Source organism: Patagioenas fasciata, chromosome 1 (genome assembly GCF_037038585.1).
Source record: "Patagioenas fasciata isolate bPatFas1 chromosome 1, bPatFas1.hap1, whole genome shotgun sequence".
Classification (NCBI taxonomy): Eukaryota; Metazoa; Chordata; class Aves; order Columbiformes; family Columbidae; genus Patagioenas; species Patagioenas fasciata.
The window spans coordinates 118,956,683-118,969,846 of NC_092520.1; the positions used below are offsets into that span (position 1 = coordinate 118,956,683).

Sequence of the window (13,164 nt, forward strand, 5' to 3'; positions counted from 1 at the left end):
TTTTGTTTTGGATTTTTATACACAAAATGAAGAAAATCAGCAATTTTATAAAAGATAAGAAATACTTTTTTCCACAGAATAGTTCAAAAGAAATTTAGAAAACAGCCTCAAACAGATGCTATTTATAAAGAGGAAAAGATATATGAAAAGATGAGTTGTCATTAGGAGCATGATGGAAACGCTGTACAGCGAGCAGCTAAAACCATCAGCCTCCTTCCCCTTCCTTTATCTTCATCCACGCATTTTGCAAAGAGGCACATTGAAAATTTTGTTTGAATTTTGAGAACTTAGTTTTTGCAGTTTAGAAAGTTTAAGCTTTTTAGAAGTTCCAATGTACAAGCTAAGAAAAACAAGGACGGTAGAGCAACTCAACACTGAAATGTTTTTGCAGAGCAGAAGAGGTAAGTGGTTCCAACCGCCCACAAAAAAGTCCCAAGAAAACCCCAGTTTCCCAGTCACCGAGTAATGATTCTCACTACCTTAAAAGGTAAGTAGGGCTGCTTTGGATGTGGATTTGAAATGTGCTCAAGCACAGATTACCTTAAAAATGGCAATTAAAACTAAGAACATAAGATGCCTTGATCTAAAGCTTTTTTCACCCTTTTTTTAAAAAAAAGAAAAATCCACAGAGGGACTAACAGCTGATTGATCACTGGTATGACAATATATATAAATTCCAAAGATGCTTACCTTCAGGGATTTTTTAAATGAAAATTAAAATGCACAAGTGACATTAAGAAATGACCATGTCATAAGCAGATATATTCAACTCTCCAGGAAATTATTGCAACAGAACATTTTCTGGCATCATTTTTAATATCAATTATCAGAGTGATTCCTAAACTTGAAGGATATTCTAAACCTGTTGCATTTCTGACTTGCCAAGCCACAGCTATGTGCATATCCCTGATCTGCTCACAACAGCTTAAGACAAGAACCACAACTTAAAAATGAGAAAATCGGCCTCATTCCCAGCTGTCACTTAAACACCCAAACACAGGTCAAGATGCCCTGAAACCCTTCAGGTGTTCAACCAAAAATAATCTCATGAAACACGCTCTCCTCAGCCACAGGCTGCAACATCAGGCTGCCAGCATTTCCCCAGCTTCCCAAACATTGGTAATTTTGCCCTGGAGTCAAAAATGATGCTGGATCCAGCATATCACTGCACTTCCAAGGACAGCCAGGAAAAAGCCACCTTGCACTCATGGCGTTGAAATTAAACACAGATCCCAAGCTGAAAGTAATCAACATATCAGCCAGCACATGCCAGAATCTGACTGAAAGTATACCACCACTATTTCCAAAAATCTAGGAGAGATGTTTTGTAATTAACAATTTCTAAATTCTGTTTGTTCCTTTTTACTCATTCACAAATACCTGCACTGCTGAAGTGAACGAGAAACAGCCGCTTGCCTCTACCACCATGCTCTCCTCTCCCCAAGGAAAATCAATGTTGCCCTGACTTGAGGCACTTCCCATTTCTGAATAGCTGCTTATCTACCATGTGCTACTCAAAGAAGGCAAAAAATCATGGGTAAACAGAAGACAGTTAACAAAATTTCAGAGTCTTATTTCAAATCAAAACCCATTTCAAATACCTGCAGAAACAACAAGAGACATTTTTCCCTTTTCAGTTTGCAGAGTAAACAGCTAAATTTACCAAATGAACTATTAAGTTCATCCTCTTGCTCTGACAAAGTTCAGAGCATCCTCTTGCTCAGCAAAGCTCATCGGTAACAGAGTTAGCAGAAAGAAGGATGAAGAATCTCAGAGTCTGAATTTGCAGAGCATATTAGACAAGACATCAGTGACAAGCATACAAAATGAATCCTTAAATCCAGCCAAGATTTCTGAACAAAACAGTATCTCCAAGGAGTAGCAGCCCTTCCTTCCTGGCTTCAGTTTGTTGCAGAGAAATGTTAAATATATCCATACGCTACACAGTACCTGTTAAGACCTACACAGAACGAAAAGACAACCAAGAAATTCAAGGAACTGTAACACAAATATATCCTAGACCCGTAAGATATAATTTCTTCACATTTTAAAATAGACTGACAAAAATGGAATTGGCCACAGCACTACGGAAACTTTAAAGTGGGACAAAAAATAACCTACTTTCTTTATCTTATTAAAAAGAAAAACAGCATCTATGTATGATAACCAACTGACAAGCTACATGCAAATTGAAGATTAAAATTCTGTACTTACATTTTTACAACATGGCTTGTCTACACACAGACACAAAAAAAAAAAGGCAGATGCAGTAGGTAGAAATTTCCAAGTCTCCAAAATGTGGTTTATGTAACTGTTAAATTTAGATTAGGAAGCAAATTATCTTGAAAGGTCTCCAGGAAATGTAGTACAGTAAAACCATTTAAACAGGTCAAATTTCATAGTCAACTGTCAGGGAAATTACAAAATATGAGCAGAGTTAATACAACCTTTCAAATAACTAGAGGAAGAGAGATCACTCTTGTTTGGGTTTTTCATTATTATTTTTAATATCCTATCCAACTTCACAAAAAGGCTACATAAACTGGAAAAACACCCACTCAGAACTTGGGTTAGCAATATTTGCTGCACTGAAAAGGTTTAAAAGGTTAAGCCGTTCAGAGAAAAGTTAGTTCAGCAAAATGGTAACATTGTTTCTTTATTTCACTCTAACCAGAATTTTTTTTTTAAATTAGTAATGTACCCCTACTCAAGAACCTCACAACACAATGAACAACCATCACATCCTCCCCTCCATCTGATAATACAACATTCTTGAATTATTCTCTGAAGACTGTACTGGGCCTACAAGAAAATAAAATTTTTCCTCACTACTATTTCAAACTAAGTCTTGGTTAACACAAGAATCTGTAAATTAACAAAGGAATACACTAGTTTTTTGAAGCAGTGCTACCAATGACAGACGACTCCTTTGTCATTAGGTAAATAATGATTTTAGTTTGCAAAGAACTGCATGTTACCAAAATCTGGCTAACAGCATGGGTTTGTATGAAGTGCAGGAACAACTAGACACAGTCTCAAGCTCTGTTTTCCTTATACATTACCTTTTTGTGTAAGACAATTTAGCAGCTGCCACAAGGAGACCGTGGGTTCAAAAAGCAGAAAAAAAAAGCACACATCCAAACTATGACCTTCCAGCATGACTTATCCCTTGAAATAGTTAAATTCTGGACTGAAGTCAGCTGGTAGATCATAAAACTAGGATGAAGAAATCCTAAATATAATCCCCCATACATTCATTTGCAGATTATGGGCCAAAAGGGAACCCTGGCACCATTTCGTGTGCCCTTCTGCAACAATGATTCATCATTCCTGTTTAGTGCAAAGCACTTAATGCCCATCATTTTGCTTTGTGGGTATAAAAAGAGGGTAAGTGATGCTACTTCATATTTATAACATGGCTTGACAATACAATAAAACACATCACACCTCAAGTACAACTGTCTTCCCTACCTTGAAAACAGAAGGGCAGCTTTCCATTTCTGGCGCTGCATCCATGCGTCAACCCACCATGAGGGCGGGAGAACGGATGGATTTCCACCAGAGGCCTTCAGCTAAATCAGAAGTCCTTCTCAGAAGAGCAAGTCACCAGCAACATGTGCAGTGCCACCGTTACCTCAACAGAAACTCTCCAAGAGACCAGAAAGAAACTAAATCATGTTCTCCGCCCTGTGCTTCCTTCACAGCCAGCAGGGACTGAGCAGCCTTATTTTCATCTTCGAAGAAAGCAGCACGTGTTGGCCTGTACACAGAGCAGCCAGGTGCGCCAGGCTGATGAGGAAGCATTTCTGCCCATTAAATGCTGCAACTTTACCATCAGCATAAAACATCCTGAGTTGGAAGGGACCTACAACGATCATCAAGTCCAACTCCTGTCCCTGCATATGACAACCCCACAGTTCACACCATGTGTCTGAGGGTGTTGTCCAGTCTCTTCTTGAACACTGTCAGGCTTGGGGCCATGACACCTCCCTGGGGGGCCTGTTCCAGTGCTCCACCACCCTCTGGGGGAAGAAGCTTTTCCTGATGTTCAATCTAAACCTCCCCTGGCACATCTTCCTGGCATTCCCTTGGGTCCTGTCACTGGTCACCAGAGAGAAGAGATCAGCACCTGCCCCTTCTCCTCCCCTCGTAAGGAAGCTGTAGCCCCATGAGGTCTCCCGTCAGTCTCCTCTTCTCCAGGCTGAACAAACCAAGTGACTTTAGCCGCTCCACACACAGCTTCCTCTCCAAACCCTTCACAAACTTCATAGCCCTCTTCTGGACACTCTCCAGTAGCTTAATGTCTTTTTTATACTGTGGTGCCCAGAAATGCATCCTGAAGACTACACTGATCTGGACCGAATCAATTTCAAAAAACAAATACCAAGTACATGAACACGTACATGGCTGTGCTCCTCTGTGTTTTGGTCTCCACAATTACTTTCCGCTCCTGAATACAACACTGTTTTTACACCAACTGTTCATTAAGAGAACTATTGTTTTCCTAAAACAGCAGTAGAGATTTGGACAGAAACAAAATAAATAATTTCCTCCAAGTACCATATTGAGTTTGAGCAAAAGCCTGCTTTTAAAATGAAATTTTTCAAAAAAGTAAGAAAGAAAAGCACTTTACCCCCTGAAACAGCAGCCAGCCCAGCATCCCTACGCTCGCACAGCTGAGGTGTCTGCCCAGCAAAAGCTCCTCATCCACTGCCCAGCTCCTTGCTTACCTCCCCAGTGTTGCTCCTGGTCAGGGGAAACATTAAAATGAGGGCATGGCCCTCAGAGAAGGGAACTGTCGCCCTCAGCAGGGTGCTGTGCTCAGTATCGCTGCCTGCACATGGCTGACGGGGGCAACACCCTGCCGGTGCTCCTGTTCTGCCCGCAACATCCAGGCCCACCTCAAGGCCAGGGGAGCGACAAAGTCCCCAGCGCAATGAAATGAGGAAAAAGTTCCCAGGAGGACAGTCACAGTGGTGTTAAACACACAGGCACCACCACCTCAGTTGCCATGCAGCAAGTCAGTGCCAGAGGCAGAGGTGGCTGGCAGGGCAGGCGGGCCCATGGGGCAGGGAGGTGCGCCATGTGGCGGAGAGAAGCCACCATGCCTCTCACTTCCTCAGGCCGGCTCACACAAACCAACCACCTCTTGTCAGGCTGCTGGAAACCACACAGTGGCTAACCCACCCCTGAAGGAAAAGCCCCAAGGGGAAAGGGCTGGCTTGTGTACAGCCCTCTAACTATGCACGGGCACCAAACATCACAGAAACGCACCTAACTCGGCTACGCAGGCTGAGGGAGTCCATCCGCTCTGAAGAGCGCTCAGCCAGGGAGATGCGTTTGCTGATTGTGTGCTGCCTGTTTTACAGGACTCCCTCAGAAGAAAATTAATACCTGATATTAACACTAAGGCATCTAATAACCAAGGGGCAAAAGAAAAAAGAAATCCCCACAAGCCCACATTTACTTACTCAACAAAGACGAAGCTAAGGACAACATCAGCTTTGATGAAAGACTGGTCTGGATGCACTGCTACTAAAAATGGACCAGCACCAGGGCATCGCACCCAGTGCTAAGCTGGCTTAAACAAGGAGTCGGTTTCCCAGGAGCTCCCCCGGGGGTGCAGCACCCAAAAATGGCCACGTGTGCTCCCTCCGCAAGGAGACTGCAGTCATGAGCACACCGAGCGCCGGCGAGAAACAGGAGCAGCACACACACACTTCACCAATATGACTGAGCAGAAAAACCTCAGAGAGCGTTCAGCAAGTCTTTCTATTTTAAGAGCTGGCATGATTCACGTTACCTTGGCTCCAAGTGCTTTGCAGCCTTTACCTTTTCCACCCTCACGATAAGCTCGTGTGAAGCAGGCGCCGAGAGCCCTGACATTTCAGAGCTGTGGCGCAGAGCAGCCGTACATCACACGGGGAGCCTCTGGCAAAGCACGCAGCTGCAGCTAGGTCTCCCAAGCGCGCATCCCACGGCCTCGCCACACGCTGCCCTTCCTGCTGATGTGCATGTGGAGTCAAACAGAAGGAAAATCCCCGTGATGCACTAAGTCACCAAGTGTTGCCCTGCTGTTGTACAGTGATGAAATCGCACCACAGCGGGAGGGGGAGAAACAAACAAAAAACACAAACAAAACAACACAAAAGTATCACTACTTAATTGAAACTTAGACAATAAGCAATATGACAATAGTTCCAAGTGAGGCTGCCACTTTGTCCTGTCTGTTTCATCCTGCTGGCAGTTGCCCACCTGTGCCTGTTTCTCTGCTCTCCAGCTGCACTAAGGCATGCTTTCACAACAAAACACGGGTAAAGAGCTAGTGTCACAGCTAGAAACACAAGCAGGAAATATTATCAAAGAAGGAAAAATCTATTAATACATGCACTATTTAGGATTAAGAAAAACAGGTTTTCTATTAATAGCATAGGCAAAAGTTCTCCTATCCTGCAAGATACTCACTTAAAATAATCAGGTAATATTTTGGTACTTGTTAATAAATAAAAGTAGGTTTCACTGTTCTTGTTTTGCTTTTCCTAAATCTCAAATAATAAAAGACTCAAGAACAGCAGCCTGCATTAAATATTTTATATGTTTTGATTCATTTATTTCTTGCTCACAATGCTTTGAAAAGGTTAACCACTTTACTGCAAAGTTTTGTTTGTATCACTAACAAAACCCGAAGGATTGCAAAAGGCAGGAAACATCAAATTGCGTCTTTCTATTCCACTCAAAGGATAAGAGAAAGCAAGAACACAAATATTTTCCTATAGGAAACATTAAGTTGATAATTTCTTCCCTTATATGACAAGAAATGGTTTTTGTTTACAAGTTGAAAATAAACAATCTGGATGCTAAAGTCTTCCTCAAGTGAAAAAAAAAGGGCACCAAGAGTATCATTAGACAGGAAAAAATAAAGGGAATGCAATGTCACAGCCAGAACTCAATATTTGGAATGTTCCAAATCACTGGTTCAATACTAACATCCTACTATTTTTTCAGGCATTTCACACATGACACATTTATATGCAGTTGCACTATTATTTTAGTTCTCCATGTCAAAACATCAAAATGTGAGCAAACATTTACTAGAAAATTTGTTAAAGGACTTTGGTTTAAAAAACTTCCTAAGGAGACAACAAAATTTGTCTTAATAGCTAATGTATTTAAATTAATTTTAATGGCTAGTCAATTAATTCAATGTGCTACGATCTGTAATTTACTATACAACAAAGATGTCTTTTGGTAAGACATTGAAAATAGATTTATAAAAACATAAGTAAGACTTCAGATTTCTCTAAATCACCAAACTGAGGTGGGAAAAGACATCATCGTGGAAGAGATACCATGACCAGCTCATGTTTGTCCATTTTTAAGTACAGGGCAGAGGCAAAAAGAAACAATACTTTTTTTTTTTTTGTCATAACACAAGGCGCAGCAATCACAAAATAAACAGCCAACTTGCCCACTGGGGCTGTGCCATCCTGGAAAGGGGAACCAAAGGATGCCTGTACTTCCCCAGGGTCTCTAAAATGGCACATCTTGTTTGAGAAAGCAGTCAAGAGATGAATCCTAAAGACCACACAAGGTTCAATTTCTTAAACAGTCAAGTTGAAGCCAGTGTACTTTTGTATTTTTTGAATGAGGGGGCACACTTATCAGGACTGGCCATTAACACCTCCTCTGAATTCCTCCTTCCTCTTCATCTCAGATGACTGAACAAAAAGGATTAAAATGAGTAAGATCAGACCACCACCCTTCTACTGCTCCTCAGGGAAAGCATGTCCTACTTGAGCTGTGCTAAAGCCGAGTGAGTAAATGGGAGGTGGTTTTTTTTGGCATAGGAATAAAGGTGCCACCCCACAGGGCAGATCGCAAACAGCACTGGTACTTGAATAGGTGGAGTCAGAAAGTACAGGGAAGTACTCTCCATCTCATGAGGAAAAGGAACTACGACAGCTGGTCTTCCAAGGCTGTGGGGGTCTGAGATAATGAATCTGACTCCAAAGCCAGTCCCTTTGTCCGCTGCCCACCCCTGTACTAGAATAAGTGGAAATCCCTACAAGCCATGGAAGCAGGGAGGTGCTTCGCCACATTTTTACTTATGAATAGGAGTCTACAACATGCTGCATTTGCTGCACCTGAATCCTGTGCTGTCAAGAGCAGTCGTAGGATCTCTGCTGAGAAAGAGGGAGAGAAAAGGAGAGGTTACAACTAAAAATGCAACTGTACAATTGAACAAACTAAACAAATTGGTGGTGGTGGGGAAACAATAATAACCTGGAATTGTTGAACACATTTGCAGAGTCACTTTTAAGATTCCATGAAGGACTATGAAGTTGGTGAAGGGTTTGGAGGGGAAGCTGGATAAAGGACAGCTAAAGTCACTTGGTTTGTTCAGCCTGGAGAAGAGGAGACTGACGGGAGACCTCCATGGGGCTACAGCTTCCTCACAAGGGGAGGAAGAGGGGCAGGCGCTAACCTCTCCTCCCTGGTGACCAGTGACAGAACCCAAGGGAATGGCAGGAAGATGTGCCAGTGGAGGTTTAGGCTGGACATGAGGAAAATATTCTTCCCCCAGAGGGTGGTGGAGCACTGGAACAGGCTCCCCAGGGAGGTGTCACGGCCCCAAGCCTGACAGTGTTCAAGAAGAGACTGGACAACACCCTCAGACACATGGTGTGAACTGTGGGGTTGTCATATGCAGGGACAGGAGTTGGACTTGATGACCATTGTGGGTCCCTTCCAACCCAGGACATTCTATGATTCCACAGCACAATGCAAGTCTTGTACAGTCAATATGTTTTTGTATATGCAACTCCAGTTGGTCGAGGAGGTTTCTATAAACCTGTACAGAAGCTTCTTTCTCTGCAGGCTCTTACCCTGCCCAGCTACAGGGCACAAGCTGCAGCTCTATCAGTTATCAGGGGCTCTGCAATTGAGAGAAGGTATAAATGAACCCGTGCTCGGGCCATGGCACAATAAAGCCACCTGAGACTCCTCAGCCACAACCCACCTTCCCAGTTCTGCAACAGCAAAAGCAATCAGTTGTTCACACAGAAGCTGTGGCCCAGGAGTAGATTGGGCACTGTCCCTCAGCAACCTCAGGCATGCTTGCCAGGGAGGCTGAGCACTGCTGCCCACACCAACACCAACAACATTAAGAGAATCACAGAATCATTGTGGTTGGAAGAGATCCTTCAAGATCATAGAGTCCAAGTGTTAACCTAACACTGTCATTAAACCATGTCCCTATGAATCTAATCTACACATCTTTTAAACACCTCCAGGGATGGTGACTCCACCACTTCCCTGGGCAGCCTGTTCCAATGCTTCACAACCCTTCCTGTGAGGAAATTTTTCCTAATATCCAATCTAAACTTCCCCTTGTGCAACTTGAGGCCATTTCCTCTTGTCCTATCACATCCTACTTGGGAGAAGAGACCAACCCCCTCCATGCTACAACCTCCTTTCAGGTGGTTGCAGAGAGCGATAAGGTCTCCCCTCAGCCTCCTTTTCTCCAGACTGAACAGCCCCAGTTCCCTCTGCTGCTCCTCATCAGACTTGTGCTCCAGACCCCTCACCAGCTTCATTGCTCTTCTCTGCACTCACTCCAGCACCTCAGTGTCTTTCTTGTAGTGAGGGGTACAATATACAGGCACAGCCACACCACAGCACCTTCAGAATGCTTCTCATAGACTTTAAGTAGATGATAAAACACATTCATTCAATGCCTTTAAAAATGAGGTCATTTGGCCTTTCCAAATCAGCTATAGCAGAAAGTATTTTAGGAGAACACATGAGAGTTGTGTGTTGATACAAGAGAGGCATCCTTCTGGCAAGGCCCAAGGGCAGTGGCCACAAGCATTGATATGAGCCCAGCTGGTTTTGCTTGCTGCAGCCTCTGAGCCACATGCACAAAGCTTTATGGATGAGCAACACCTGTAGATCACTCATTTGAGCTAAGACCAAGAGAGTATCCTCTCCCTCTGGCACCACTGGAGAAAAGGTATTTACAGAATGTGAATCTCCAACTACAGCTGTAAGGGGAACGTGCCACTGCTTCAGGGTAAGAGATTCAACAGTTGAGACTGCCCAGCTGAGAAAGGAGGATGTGGAATAGGAGAGATCTGCCGCAAAACATAAAGGGAAGTGAACAGGATGAAGAGACTACTCACTGCTTCTCATGGCCCAGAAGACAAGGGACACATAGAGTTATTGAACAAACTTCAGAGCAGAATCATTGAGGGAAAAATTTTAAAAGTAATTTTGTACAAAATCAGAGAAACTCAATGCTATAGGATATTGCAGGGACTGAAAAGCAAACAGACTGAAGAGAATTAGGCAAATGGAGGACAAGGGCCATTTAACACACTACGTCATGTCAATCTGCCAGAAATCCCAAAATCAAAATTCTAAAAAAACAGTCTATACGAACTCTATGTTTTATTTTCCTTGGTGTTCACTGTCAATCATTATCAGAGACAGTAATAGGCCTAATTCAGTAAGAGACCTCGCCTGAAACCAGACTTCCTCTGTGTGATGAATTTTATATATATATTTTTTTCTTAAATAATATATCAGTGCTCAATCTGATTTCTGTGGACTAGAGATCAGATAGGAGGTCCATGGTAAATACTGAAATGAGTGTGTTGATCAGGTAGATTCTGATGATGAACACAATCACCAGAGATTCTGATAGTTGACATACTGTTGCCTTTAAGAGTTCGTTAATCACTGTTCACTGCAGAGAGCTATTTTGGCCAAAATGATTAAGTGAAAGATTAGATCATTCTCCAGTATGTTAGAGCTGTTGCCTTTTTTTTTTTTTTAAAGACAAAATAAATAAACATGCTGTGCAAATATAGCCTACAGCACCTTAGGGAACTATCCATTCAGGATTTTCTTTCGGAGACCCCAAAAGAATGAAAGGACAAAAGAAAAAAAAAAAAAAGCAACCTGGAACAATCTGAAATGCAGGCGTACACTTTCACAAACAGTACATGCTTCACCTCACAAATCTGTGCAAAGCACAGTCTCTGCCTTACCTTACTGCCTCTGGAGGTACAGGTATGCCTTCTATACATTAAACACTTCAGTCTTAAAATCACCACCAAGCATTGTTAAATTCACTGCTGAAACCTCCTTGAATTTCACACAGCTATTAAGGAACTGTTTTACAAAAACAACTGTTCTAAAATCTGTCACATTTTTTTCTTGTCATTTTCAGTATCTGCTGCAAAGTAGGAGAGACACACTTATTCATATCTATCTCCAACTCCTATAAATCATGTCTAAATCTAACAGGAATATCTACTGAAATACATAGTTGCAAAAAAATGCTTTATTCCATTTTCTAGATATTGCAGTCAAGCTTGCACAAAGCTAAGAGAACACTAAAGAGAATGTGCTGCAAGGACTTAAAAGTGGCTAGACCAACTCTGACCTAAGGAAATAAAACAAAACAAAACAATACACACACAAAAAAAATCAAACCCAAAGCACCCCCTCAAACCCCACCACAAAATCAAACAGGCTGTGAGAATTTCTCAAGACCCCAAACCTTTAAAGTATCCAAAATCAGAATATGTAATAGTTTGATGGTTATCCCTTTTACAGAGTGGGAATAACTTGAATTATAGCTTTCCTGAAGCTGACCAGTAAGACATTCTTGTAAGTGACACATTAGTAAGCAGGTGGATATTTAATACAGAAAACCACACAGAATTTTATGCCTATTTAATTATTCCTCTTCTTTTCCTTCAAGGCTTCTACTCCGCAGAGATTCAGCCCCTTTAATAACTACACTTTCAATTTCACATCTGAAGTTTAAGAACACACTACACTTCTATTTCCTCCAATTTTTTCAAGTCTGAATAACTAGCATTGTGTTCTCATGTGCATTCTTACCAGTTTACTATCTCAAACCTTTCCAAAATACACATCCGAAGTTACTCTCTCTCTCCTCACAGGGAAACAACCCAAAACATGCAGCCAGCACTGCGCTGCTGCATGCTTGAATTCTGTAAGCCAAACTCTTAATAACCTACTTAGAAAAAAAAGTAATCATGCTTAACTTTTGTCTGTAACGCCCAAACATGACAGTGATCCACCTCATCTGAGCAATTAATTTTATTAGCCAAATCTGAGGTCGTTACCTTCCGACTCCAACAGCAAACACATTGCATTGTAAGCCCTGCTAACAGCACAAAATCAGGTGGGAGGAAAAATCAATGCTGGTTTTGTGTAGAACAGAATTGCTAAGCCCTGACCCCTCGAAGACAAAGGGACGGTGCAAGAGTAGTCAAGGCCAAAGCTCTACTTGGAGAAAATCAATGGGTACAGTTGAAGCAGAAGCAAGCTTTGAACTACAAGTCTTCAAATGGAGAAGACTGCATCCCTTCTTTTTGCCACTCCTTATGATCTTTGGTAGCCAGCCAAACAGCTCAGCTTAGCTTCACTTTCCACATCAGTCCAAAACCTGAATAAGTAATAAAACTGCATCAGGAGAGGGCTTTATAATCACATTAGAGACATGCAACAGAGACCAGCTACCTCAGTTCACTGGACAGCTTCAACAAGGTTTCATAATGAGGTACAGGTGTTGGCACTAATTAGGAATACCCAGCTCACTGCTGACATCAGCCCCTCAAAGCCATGACTGCACTTCAATTCTTTAAACCACATAAAAGAAAAGCAGAGAGTGGTTAGACCAAAAAAAAAAAAATTATCTGAAAACACCTCTGCAGAGGATTGAAATTTTTTTGCTTACTTAAGGGGGAAAAGAAATAGAAGTGTCACGAAACTGCAGTAAGTTTACTGTGAAGCATCTAAGTATGTGAAAGAAGCTAAACCTTGTACACAACCAGAGTTTTTTAATTTTAGGAAGAGTATCACTGTGTAGCAATATGTATTCATCTCAGCTATCAAAACTCATATTCAGAAAAGAAGCACAGGATAAAGAGGAGTAGAAGCAGCACATGTAAATATTGTGGTAAGATAAAATTATTTTGTCTATGCCTTCCAGCCGTCCAAGTATTATGGGGTGCATCAAAATAGATTTTAACTGAAACTATTACAAGGAGTTCTGCAGGCTGGAACCTCATTGTTAACAGCTTCTTTTATTACTTCCTCTCCTTTAAAAAACTTTATATTCCTTTA

The 13,164-nt window shown here is 41.9% G+C and overlaps 1 protein-coding gene across 5 annotated transcripts in view; it reads right to left on the bottom strand.

The window, feature by feature from the left end:
• JADE3 (jade family PHD finger 3) overlaps positions 1-13,164 on the bottom strand; it is a 71,009-nt gene that overhangs the window by 39,164 nt on the left and 18,681 nt on the right. The window lies entirely within an intron of this gene.